We start from the raw sequence: 12,045 nt of genomic DNA on the forward strand, positions 1-12,045 counted from the left end.
GATGGAATATATTGTTCCATCTATTGTTCTAATTGCATCCAGGACATGAACATGTTGTGTTTTCTGGATGAGGTGCACAGTCCCAGAGAGTCTAACTGCAATTTATTATTCACTATGACTAGGCATAATTTAAATTGTTTAGAAAAGCCATGAAAATCTTTGGGCTTCCTACCTAACTTACTTACTTTTAAGACATAGGCTGGGCTGTTATAGTATAACCTAGGTATGACTTTTTGCCTGTTATTTTCCACCCCTCCCCCCCGCAACCAGTATTATGAATGGAGAAATAGACTTTTGTTTCACCTATAAATCTATAAATATTTATACCATCATGTCACACATTGTGGAAGACACTGGAAAACAAAATATTCCTGAATTTATTTTAACAGAGTAAAGGATGAATATTGATTGCTTAAAACAAAAAAAGGACACTCAGGTTATAGTTGAGATGATACTCTTTTTTCATGCATCAAATATTTTCGGATATAGAGGTGAAATTTTCTAGTATCTCCAATTCCCCAGACAACCTTAGACTGGTTTTCAGAGAAGAAATTTGAGAATGCTTTGCATAGAGGTTTTTGCTCAAGTTAGGAGATAATTTTCTCAGGGTGAAACAAATAGAACCAGAGATTGATGTTAGGAAAATGCCCATGGGTTGAGGGTGAGAGGACAAAACAAATAGAATCGAAGCTTGTTTGTGTTTTAAGAAGGCTGGAGAAGGACAATATAGCACTTCAGAAAGAAAATACAAATACCCTAGGAGTACATGGTGGTAGAGTATTAATTCCTTAGCTACATGTAGACTTTTATTAGGTCACTTATAACTAGGGTGACATATAATTTATATTCCAAACTGGGTCACTTTTGAGAGTGAAAGGATGTGCTATTTGAATGGGACACTGAGACAATAGGTGTAAAACAGAACTGTTTCAGGAAAACCAGGACACTTGATCACCTCCTACTAATAACATACTTTTCTCCATACTTAGTCCCAGTTCCTTGGACCACAGATAATTTTTTTTCCTACATAGTACTCTGATCTGCATTTGAGGAACTTGTCAAGCTTTGATTCCTTTTTCTTGGTCTTGTTGGAATGAAGGAATTCTTTTCATTTTTTCCTGCTCCCCTGGACTGTTCTTCTGGTTTACAGCCTTGATGGAGGTAAGTGCAGTACTCGCAATGAGTTGTTACTTGACCTTTTATTTTGCTTAGGAAATCATTTTTTTTGTGTTTCTGATCCAGTATTAGATTATTTTTAAGAATCCTGGTTATGTCTTCTTAAGTGGGCTGATGAAGTATTAAGTTCTTAAAATGTAATGCAAAAAGACAGAATTTGTAATTTTTGTATTTACTCTTAAATTACTTGATACTTACATGTTTCCTTTCCTGCAGGTAGGATGATGATTCTGAAACTTCAGATCTTCAAAGAAGGGAAGGAAAACACCTTTGTTTATATTGTGGAAGTGGTGTTTTTATATGTTGGATCACTGTAATGCTTTCATTTTGTTTTCCTATAAATAAATATTTTTTATTCTTATATCAAGCCATGTGTTTTATTCTGTTAGGTAACTTTATCATCTTACATTTTTCTGGTAAATTAAAAATTAACAGAAGTAATAGTTGCCTTTGGGGGTAGTACTTACTCACATATGATTTTCCTCACCCCTAAGGTCCTTATTTGGAATCTGGGATGGGACTAGGTTGTCAAGGTTTGGAAATCACCACTTTGGAGTACTAGAATGGAATCCTAAACAGTCTCAAAATTGAGATAAACCTGAACCCACCTGTGTTCTTCCTAGAGTCTTACTGTTTCTCTGTACAGTCTGCCATCTAGTGGTAGGAATGCAGAATACACCAGAGCACCCAGGAGAAGCTGTAGGTTTTCAGATTTTTTTTTAATATTAAGAATGCTCATATAGGAGCTAAAACATTTTGATAATGGGGGAAAAAAGAATGACCTTTTTTTCTGGAAAATATAAATCATTGGTAGTGAATTCTGAGAGTATTCAAAGAGTATGTGTTTTTCTATAGAGCATTTTTATGACTTAAACTTTCTTCAGCTCTCATAAGATTTATGTATTTATAAAAGATTTGTGGGTGAAGAGGCAAATGCATAAATAAAGATAGATGATTTTAAGAGACATAGGTTGGACTGATTTGAAAAAGACACTTGTATATTGATTACAATTTTAGAGCTGTTACATAATGATTCCATTATCTAAAACACTTTATTTTGCACTTTTAAAATTAAAGTATAGACAGTTCAGCAAACTTGGCTTGTTTTCACTATCACTTAAGAGGCTAAGTTTCAGCCAGATACTAATGTAGAGTATCTTAGGGTTGACTTTGTTTACCTAGCTTCATCTGAATTCTTAGGTATTCCCTCCTTAGTTGTATTTCTTTCCTCTCCTACAGATATAGAGGAGGTCAGTCTTTTGTTTTTTGTTGTTTTTTAAAGTGTTCTGAAAACACAACACTTGACATTTATGTGATATATCCCACATATGCTGCAGACTTAGAAATACTTTCTAAATATGTCAAATTTTTTATTCCTCTGTTTACAAAAATTGGATTTTTTTGGGTGGCTTCCATAAGCACCTGAAATTAGCACTGATAGAGGTCTTTTAGAGTTAATGCGTCTTTAAAAAAACTTTGTTTAAAATAAATAGGGATAGCCAGATAATGAATTTGTAATGGCATGGTTGTAGTAATTTTTCTGTTGAATAGTTTTAAGGGAAGAAAACCTCGTTTTACATGGTGATTAAAAAAATCAGTTAAAAGGAAAGAAACACTTACCATGGAATAAACAGGTTAAATATAACATGTACTATCACCAAATTGTAGAGTTATCTTTATTTTTCTTAGTTTTCATATTTGTGAATCTTTTGTTAATTTTGCAGAGAACACAGTGACAGAAATAGCATATCTGGTTGTGCTCACAGATTAGTTTTTCCTGCAGCCACTGTATGTTTTTGTTTTGGTTTGGTTTTTAGTAAAGTGGGCCTTTGCCTTCCTTACTTGGTGGGTTTTGGAGATAACTTAAGGGCCTTCTACCATGGTCAGAGCTTGAACTTTTGTTCCATATCGGCCTACTTAATGGAACAGTGGCTACCAGATTTCAGCTGTCTTGCCATGCAACTCTTGTGCATGTATCACCTCTTCCTCACATGCTTGAGGAAGTAAATGAACACGTGTGGCTGTCCTTTCTGCGATTGATCATGGTATGCCCCAGAGGGTCTGGAATGTCCTTGTGCATTGATTTAGCTCCTTTAGCTTCATAGTACTTGTTATCAAAGCCATTTGGATATCTATATTTACTTTTAATACTCTGAAACGCACCCTTCCCTCCTTTTTTCAAATTAACTCAGTCCTTGTTACTTGTACTAAACATTCTGTAGTACGTGAGTCTTTCCCCAGTTTTCACCTTCACATCCAATTAATAAGTTGGTACAGGATTGGTATTTGATGTGTGACATGAGAGGTGCTTATTGAGATTTGTAAAATTAAATAATAGTGATATAGTTCTTTACATATTGATTTTGATTACTGTTCATATATAACTTAGTTGCTGAATAAGTTTGAAAGTGTTCAGTTGTTTTTGCATCAACCTATTTAGGCATATCAGTATATATCAGAAAATATTATATACTTACAATTTTAAAAATGAAATCTTACTGTGTATTGTTCTTTAACATGGCTTTGATTTAATGAACTATCAGCATTTTTCCCTTGTCAGCTTTTTTTGCCCTGTGTTTGTTGGCCTCATAGTATTTCATTGTCAGACCACTGTCATGTAATGAACTATTTCCTCCATTATTGAACATGTCCTCTTACATTGTAACTTAGTTCCTTTAACTTCATAGCACTTTTATCAAAGCCATTCGGATATCTTTATTCCTTATTAATACTTTGAAATGCACCCTTCTCTCCTCTTTTCAAATTAACTCAATCTTTGCTACTTGTGCTGAATTCTATAGTATGTAAGTCTTTCCCCAGTTTTTTATCTTCACATCAAATTAATAAGTTGGTTAGATTTTTTTTTTTCTTAAGGCATCAGTTAATCTATGAAGACCCTATTTCTGAATTAGTTCTAATGGGAATTATGCAAAAGTGTAGCATTGTGTTTCACACAGAGTACCCGCAAACTATAAAGATAAAATGGTAAGTTACATCTTAATTTGTTACCCCTTACACAAAAAATTGAGTGGAATAAGGTATAAAACCATGCATTCCAATTCTCAGACATTTGACATTTATGACAAGGGCAGATGTGCCTCTGTGTATAATTCTTTGGGCTTAAGTCTGATTTCAACTAGCATGTTTTAGAAATACTTTCAACTTTTTGCTAAATGAGAATAATGTTGCTGGTATTTTTAAAAAGCACAGGTTCAGAAATTTGTCTGCTACTGTTTCTTGGCTATTTTTGTTACTGTTTCTTGGTGAATATTTGTTCCTACCTATTTGTACTCCTACCCAGGAAAGATGTCGAAGATCTGATCAATGAAGCAACATGTGATGATTTACTGAATTTGCCTTCCAGATTCAGTGTATCTGCAATTTTCCAGATGACTGAAGAAATTGGTCATGTTATTGAAATTGATTCTGAAGGCAGTTGCAAAAAGTATCATAAGCCCACAGCGAACATCCTATTCAACAGTAAAAAGCTCAAAGTCTTTCCTCTAAAATCAAGAAAGAACAAGACAAGAATGTCCACTCTTTGCCACTTCTGTTCAACATAGTACTGGAAATCCTACCCAGAGCAACTAGGCAGGAAAAAGAAATTAAAGGCAATCCACGTTGGAAAGGAAAAAGTTAAACTGTCACTGTTTGCAGATAACATGATATTATATAGAAAACCCTCAAGACTTCATCAAAAAAACTGTTAGAACTAATAAACAAATTCAGTAAAGTGTTAGGATAAAAAATACACAAAATTTTGTTGCATTTCTGTGTACTAATAATGAACTAGGGAAATAAAACAATCCCATTTACAATTGAATCAAAAAAGAAGAAAAATACGTAGGAATAAACTTAAAGGAAGTGAAAGGCCTGTATTGAAAACTACAGGGCTTAATGAAAGGAATTGAGGAAAACACATATGTGAAGATACTCTGCGTTCATGGATTGGAAGAATTAATATTGTTAAAATATCCCTAGTACCCAAAGCAATCTACAGATTCAGTGCAATTCCTATCAAAATTCCAATGCCATTTTTTCAAAGAAATAGAATAATTCTTAAATTTGTATGAAACTACACAAAAACAACCACCACACACAAATAGCCAAAGCAGTCTTGAGAAAGAAGAACAAAGCTGCAGGCATCACACACCGTCCCTGATTTTAAACTATATTACAAAGCTATAGTAATTAAAGCAGTATGGTATTGGGGTGCATGGGTGGCTCTATCAGTTAAGGGTCTAACTCTTGATTTCGGCTCAGGTCATGATCTCACAGTTTGTGGGATCGAGCCCTACGTTGGGCTCTATGCTAACAGTGCAGAGCCTGCTTGGGATTCTCTCTCTCCCTCTCTCTGCCCCTTCCCCACTCTCTTTCTCTCAAAATAAATAAACATTTAAAAAATAAAAATATTTGAAACAGTTAAAACAGTATGGTATTGTCATAAAAGTAGGCATATAGATCGATGGAACAGAATAGAGAGCCTACAAATAAATGCATGCATATATGATCAATTAACTTATGACAAAGGAGCCAAGAATATACATTAGGGAAAGAATAGTTTCTTCATCAAATGGTGCTGGGAAACCTGGACTGCTACATGCAAAAGAAAGAAACTTGACCACTGTCTTAACCATACACAAATTAAATAAAAAGTGGATTAAAGACCTGAATGTAAGACCTGGAATCACAAAACTCCTAGAAGAAAAGAGGTGGTAAACTCCCTGACATAGGTTTTGGGGATGACTTTTTGAATCTGACACACAAAGCAGAAGCGACAAAAGCAAAAATAGGTGGGACTGCATAATACTAAAAAGGTTTTGCACTACAAAGGAAACGGTCAACAAAACCAAAAGGCAATGTACTGAATGGGAGAAGATATTTGCAAGTCATATCTGATAAGGGGCTAATAGGTAAATAACACATACAATTCAAAACCAAAAACCAAACAATTCAATTAAAAAGTGACTGAAGATCTGAATAGACATTTTTTTCAAAGAAAACATACAGATAGCCAACAGGAATGTAAAGAGATGCTAAACATCATTAATCATCAGGGAAATACAAATCAAAACCACAGTGAGTTATTACCTCACTCCTGGGAAAGTGGCCTTTATCAAAAAGACAAATACCAAGTGTTGGCAAGGATGTAGAGAAGAGGGAGTTCTTGTGCACAGTTAGTGGGACTGTAAATTGGTGTACCTACTGTGGAAAACATGGAGGTTCATCAAATTGAAAATAGAACTATATGATCCAGCATTTCCACTTCGGTGTATTTATCTGAAAATGGAAACACTAACTTGAAAAGATACATGTACCCTCATGTTCATTGCAGTATTATGTATGATAGCCAAGATATGGAAACATCCTAAGTGTCCATTGATGGATGAATGTATAAGGAAATTGTGGTATATGCACAGTGGAATATTATTCAGCCATGAAAGAATGATATCTTGCCATTTGTAGCATCATGGATGGACCTCCAAGGCATTATGCTAAGTGAAATAAGTCAGACAGAAAGACACATACTATGTTCTCTCTCTTATTTGAGGAATCTAATAAAAGTTCATAGATACAGGAAACAGATTGGTGGTTGCAAGAGGTGGGGAATGAGGGTGGGAGAAATGGGTGAAGGGGGGTTAACAGGAAAATATAATTGATATGAAACACATAGAAATTTTGAATTGTTTACAGATGTTTATTAATGTATGTGACATAGGTATATTATATGTTATATAGTAGTACTTAATTACCAGTATTTGTTGAGCATTTCCTTTGTAGTTCCAGTAGCATTAACTAATCCTCAAAATTTATGAGGTAGATACACATACACACCAAAAAAACCAGTAGGTTTCAGAGTGATCATTATGAAAGAGATAGTAGCATTTGGCTGAGTGATTATGATACATTGTAGGTTTTTTTGTTTGTTTTTTACTATTATTTTTGGCCAAGTTTATTTATTAAAAAATCTACTTGGGTATCAGCATAGTTTTGATATAGCTTAGTGAATGCCTGTACAGTTGGGAACTTGAGACCCTATACATTCTGCTGATGGTGTTTTCCTGAGTTGTGAAAGTGAACCCTAAGTGGCTTAAGTTTCTAAAGTTAGTGAACTTTGCCTTGGGAGATGTGTATAGGCTAGTGGCCTGCACTAGGAATATGGCTGTAACATTAATGAAGCCATTTGGTAATTGGTTACTACTAAGTTTTTGATATTTTGCTGAACATTTTCCCCTGAATACAAAAATACTGTTCTGCATTTCACTACTTTTTTTTTTTTTTTTTTTTTTTTACTATTTTTGTTTTAAATTGATTAGTTTAGTACTTGCACTAGATTGGCTATTTGGATATTCACTTGGTATATATGTTTCTAAACACCTTATCTTTTACAAAATTTAATTCTGATCCTAAATTTGTTACTACTTTGTAGTGAGCTCGTGTGACCTAACCTTTGGGCAAGTCTTGCCTGTGTTGATACAATTAATGTCTACCTGCCACAGAGATTGGAAGGGCATATTAAATAGTAAAAGGGAGAGTATTTTGTTTGTATAGTAGGAATTGGTTTTTTCCACTGTCTCTGGAAAAATGCTCTTCATTTCCTTAGTAGGCCTATTTTCTTCTTGACCTTAAATACTAGAAATCCTCTTGAAAATTCTCTTTTGTACCTAAAGCATAGATCCTGTATCCCATGTAGTAATTTTTTTGAGTGTGAGGTTTACGAATTATTTATAATGTAAAATTCAAGAAGGTATTTAGTTTTTATATTCTTAAGGGAAAAAACTAAAAGAAAATATAAGATGTGTTTCTATTTTGGAACCTTTTCGATTGGTAAGGGAAATTTAATACCAAGTTTGTGGTTTTTAAGAACTGAAGTCTTCTGAATTGAGAATAGGGAAAGCAGTAGCTGTCAAGATTCCCGTAATATGCATGATTCTTATTTGGAATTATTTGCTTTTGGTTAGTCAGAAGTGGGAAAACATTTTTTTCCTGAGTTGTTAGAGCTCAGACTTGGAAGCATTTTCAGGTTATTGTTGTAGTAGAAACATTGTGCGGAGGAAAAATTACTGCCTGGAGAACTGCTTAAAATACTATGGGGGAAGTATAGTCTGTAGAGTTGGTGTAATGATTCAGTATTTTTTCTCAGCAGTATTTATATAACTTTGGTTTTGCATTTGCTCTACTCTGGGTTCCTAGTCTCTACATGAATGCTTATTTCTTTTTCCCATTTAATGTGAAGTGCTATATTTTAGTTTCTGGAGTTATCCTTCAGTTTTTATGTGGTCATTTCTAAAGTGTAGAAATTTCTAAAGTATTGTTTTCATAAGCAAATAATAACCTTTATTTGTTAGATACTCTTAAATTTGAAATTTGAAAATTTCCACATGTAATGGGCTCAGGTTCTTTATTCTTTTGGGAATAGCAGATTGTGCAGATAGTCTGAAATTGTTGGTTTTAGTCTATGTAAAAAATACCATTTTGGATGCCTTTAAAAAAAAGTCATGCTAAGGCTGTGTATGCTTATAATAATATGCTTATTAAAATGAATCAAAAAGTATGAGTGACCACTATACATGAGGCACTATTCTGGACCTTAGAGGATACAGCAGAGAACAAAACAGAGCCCTGCCCACATGGAACTTAGATTTTTTTTTTTTAAGAGCTCTAAGATTTTATTTATTTATGTTAATGTTTATATTTTTTTGAGAAGGAGAGAGAATGGAGGAGAGGCAGAGAGAGGAAGAGAGAGAATCCCAAGCAGGCTCTGCGCTGTCAGCGCAGAGCCCAATGCGGGGCTTGTGAACTCACGAACTGTGAGATCATGACCTGGGCTGAGATCAAGAGTCAGACGCTTAGCTGACTGAGCCACCCAGGCGCCCCTGGAACTTAGATTTTGATTGAGAGAGAAAAACATTAAATACAGTAAGATGAATTAGGTGGTAAGTGTTCTGGAGACAAAACAAGAGTTAAGGGGGTGGATAGTGATGGTTTGGAGGTAGAAGAGTGCCCTGAGGCTTTGTAATTTTGTATAATTATTCAGAAGAGTTATCTGATAAGGTGACATTTAAGCAAAGATCTATAGGAATAAAATGTGGGAGCAAGAAGTATAGATATCTGGGAGAAGCATATTCTAGGTAGAAAGAACAGCAGGTCCTGAGCACCTGTGGTAAGAGTATTTGGCCTTTGGGAGGTACTGCAAAGGAGACGTCAGTGTAACTGAAGCAAAGTGATACAGAGGAGAGAGCTGGTCACAGAGGGATTACATAGCACTGGTAAAATGTATAAATTCTAATATATGTAAAATTCTCTAGTTGTTGAAACTAAAATCTACTTTTTGCTTCATTTAAGATCAGACTCTAAAAAAAAAAAAAGTTTATTTTGAGGGAGGGAGAGGGGCAGAGAGAGAGAGAGAATCCCAAGCAGGCTTTGCAGTGTCATTGTGGTACCCAATATGGGGCTCAAATTCATGAATTGTGAGATCATGACCTGAGCTAAAGTCGGACACTCAACTGAATAAGTCACCCAGGCGCCCCAGATCAGGCTCTTTCTGACTAATGTAGCATTTTACTTACCTCTGTGATGAAGAGTATGGAAATTGCTAACAGAAATGTTTGGAGCCTCCTTTTAAGGTCTTTCAAACTAGTTAGAAGAAAATCATTTGTAAGTAGATAATTATAGTATGGAATAATTCTGTAGTGTAGGATTATGTGTCAGCTTTAGTGACTGGCGAATACTTGAGAATGTGAAAGGGAACACTTGACTCATTTCGAAGAATGAGTAAGAATGAAAAGATTCAGGTGTGAAACAGCAAGGTACATCAGAGAAAACTGGAGAGTGGTTCTGTTTTGGAAGCCAAAAGTCAAGAAGGGAGGATATTGACAAGGACAGAATGTGTGCCGTCCTGTATGTAGTAGGGACCTCACTGAGGTTAGGCAGTGACAGTGTTGTGTTGTAGATCATTCTTTGGTCAGTTTAGAGACTGTTTAGGGGTGTGAGGTGAGTGAGACCCCAAATCAGAAGTGAAGCAGCCAGTCAGTCCAACATTTCTCAGTGGGGACAATTTTGGGTGGAGCAGTTTTATTTATTTAAAAAAAATTTTTTTTTAAGTAGGCTCTGTGCCCAACTTGGGGCCTGGGCTCATGACACTGAGATCGAGAGTCATGTGCTCTATCTATTGAGCCAGCCAGGTACCCCGATGGGTAGAGTAGTTTTAAATTATGAAGTGCTGATTGTGCATTGCAGGATGGTTAGTTTCCCACATCATTGATATTAAATGCCAGTAAAAACTCTGTGTGTTAATCCCCCTCCCCAATTTCTGAATACTTTCAGGAGAGGTGGTACCTCCTGGTTAGGAAATAAATAGGACTTGAATTCTGGCTTTGGCAATGACATGTAATGGAGAGGAACAAGTACAATGGCTGGAGATTTAGGAGACTTAGTTATTGATGGGCTGTACGGAGTGTATATAAACACACAGGAGCACTTTTGGGGTAGTATTGTGACAAATTTTGTGACAAGTTCAGTTTTGAAAGCTAAAAAAGATTCTGAGGTGTATAAAATGATACCATCATGGGGAAGTAAACATGTTTAAGAATTGAATAGCTTATCAAGATAGTTTCTGGAAGGATATAGAAAAATATAGATATATCTGGGGTGCCTGGGTGGTTCAGTTGGTTAAGTGGCCAACTTTAGTTCAGATCATGATCTTACTGTTCGTGGGTTTGAGCCCCACATCGGGCTCTGTGCTGACAGCTCAGAGCCTGGAGCCTGCTTCAGATTCTGTGTCTCCCTCTCTCTGCCCCTCCCACTCATGTTCTGTCTCTCTCTCTCTCAAAAATAAAACATTAAAAAAGAAAAAATACAGATATATCAAGATAAATGGAGGAAAAAAATTAAGATAACTCCTTATAATTGGGTTCAGACCTTGATCAATGAGCTTCAAGTTCTAAAGGATTCAAAAGGACCAAGACAGATATATATGCCTTGCCCTCATTTTTTGAGAGGCAGAGAAAGCTTAACTTTGGGAATAAGGTGTACGTGATATATTTAGTGCTGTAGGACAGGTATGAAGTACTGTTCAAGAAGATTCAGAGAAGGCAGAGATGAAATTGTGTTTTTTTACTATCAGAAACTGAACCATACACACCAAATTGTGAAAGTACTATTTAATTTTTGTTGCAAGTATGAATTGTGAAAGCCTTGTGTCATTCTTCTGTTCCATGGGCACTCTGTTTGACTGTTTTGTGCTTTGTTCTTTAAGCTTTGTTGGCTAGGGTGACTGCTTATCTAAAATTCATTTGTTATCAAATGTTACTTTGTATAATAATTGGACCTATAAGAAGAAATGTTTTTAAAAGATTGTAAGCAGATAGAATGGTCATAGTTACATTACTGTTTCTTGCTAGTGATCAAGGCCAAGTTAGGTCACTTGAATTTTTATTTAATCATTATGTGCTGAAGATTAAAAATGGACAAACTACTTATGAGTCATGAATAACTTTAGTTTCTTTCCCTTTACCACAGTTATAGCTGAGATATTTATACATTTTTTATATGTTACTTTACGAGTGGAACAACTCATTTCTTCCTTTCTATTCTCTAAATTGGATCGTATTTTATATTTTCTTCACTGAATTTGCCAATAATATCCCTTAAGTAGATTGGAGGTAAAACTCTGAGGTTATTAAGAGCTGCCTTCCCCCGCCACCCCCCCCCCCCCCCCCCCCGCGCCCCCAGTTTCGGGGCTGAAACAATTGTATATTAAACCATTTTATAGTTATGCTCTCCCACTTGAAATATAAAATTGGAACTTAGATTGTTTTAGCTGTTTTCAGAGTAATAGCAAATAGAGTTCTTGGATCATTTCTTCTT

General features: G+C 35.3%; 1 protein-coding gene across 15 annotated transcripts in view; it reads left to right on the forward strand.

Annotated features, from left to right (window-relative positions):
* The window catches only part of PICALM (phosphatidylinositol binding clathrin assembly protein), a 100,188-nt gene that overhangs the window by 20,763 nt on the left and 67,380 nt on the right, over window positions 1-12,045 (forward strand). The gene's annotated exons all lie outside the window — the stretch shown is intronic.

This window comes from Felis catus, chromosome D1 (assembly GCF_018350175.1).
Source record: "Felis catus isolate Fca126 chromosome D1, F.catus_Fca126_mat1.0, whole genome shotgun sequence".
Taxonomy (NCBI): Eukaryota; Metazoa; Chordata; class Mammalia; order Carnivora; family Felidae; genus Felis; species Felis catus.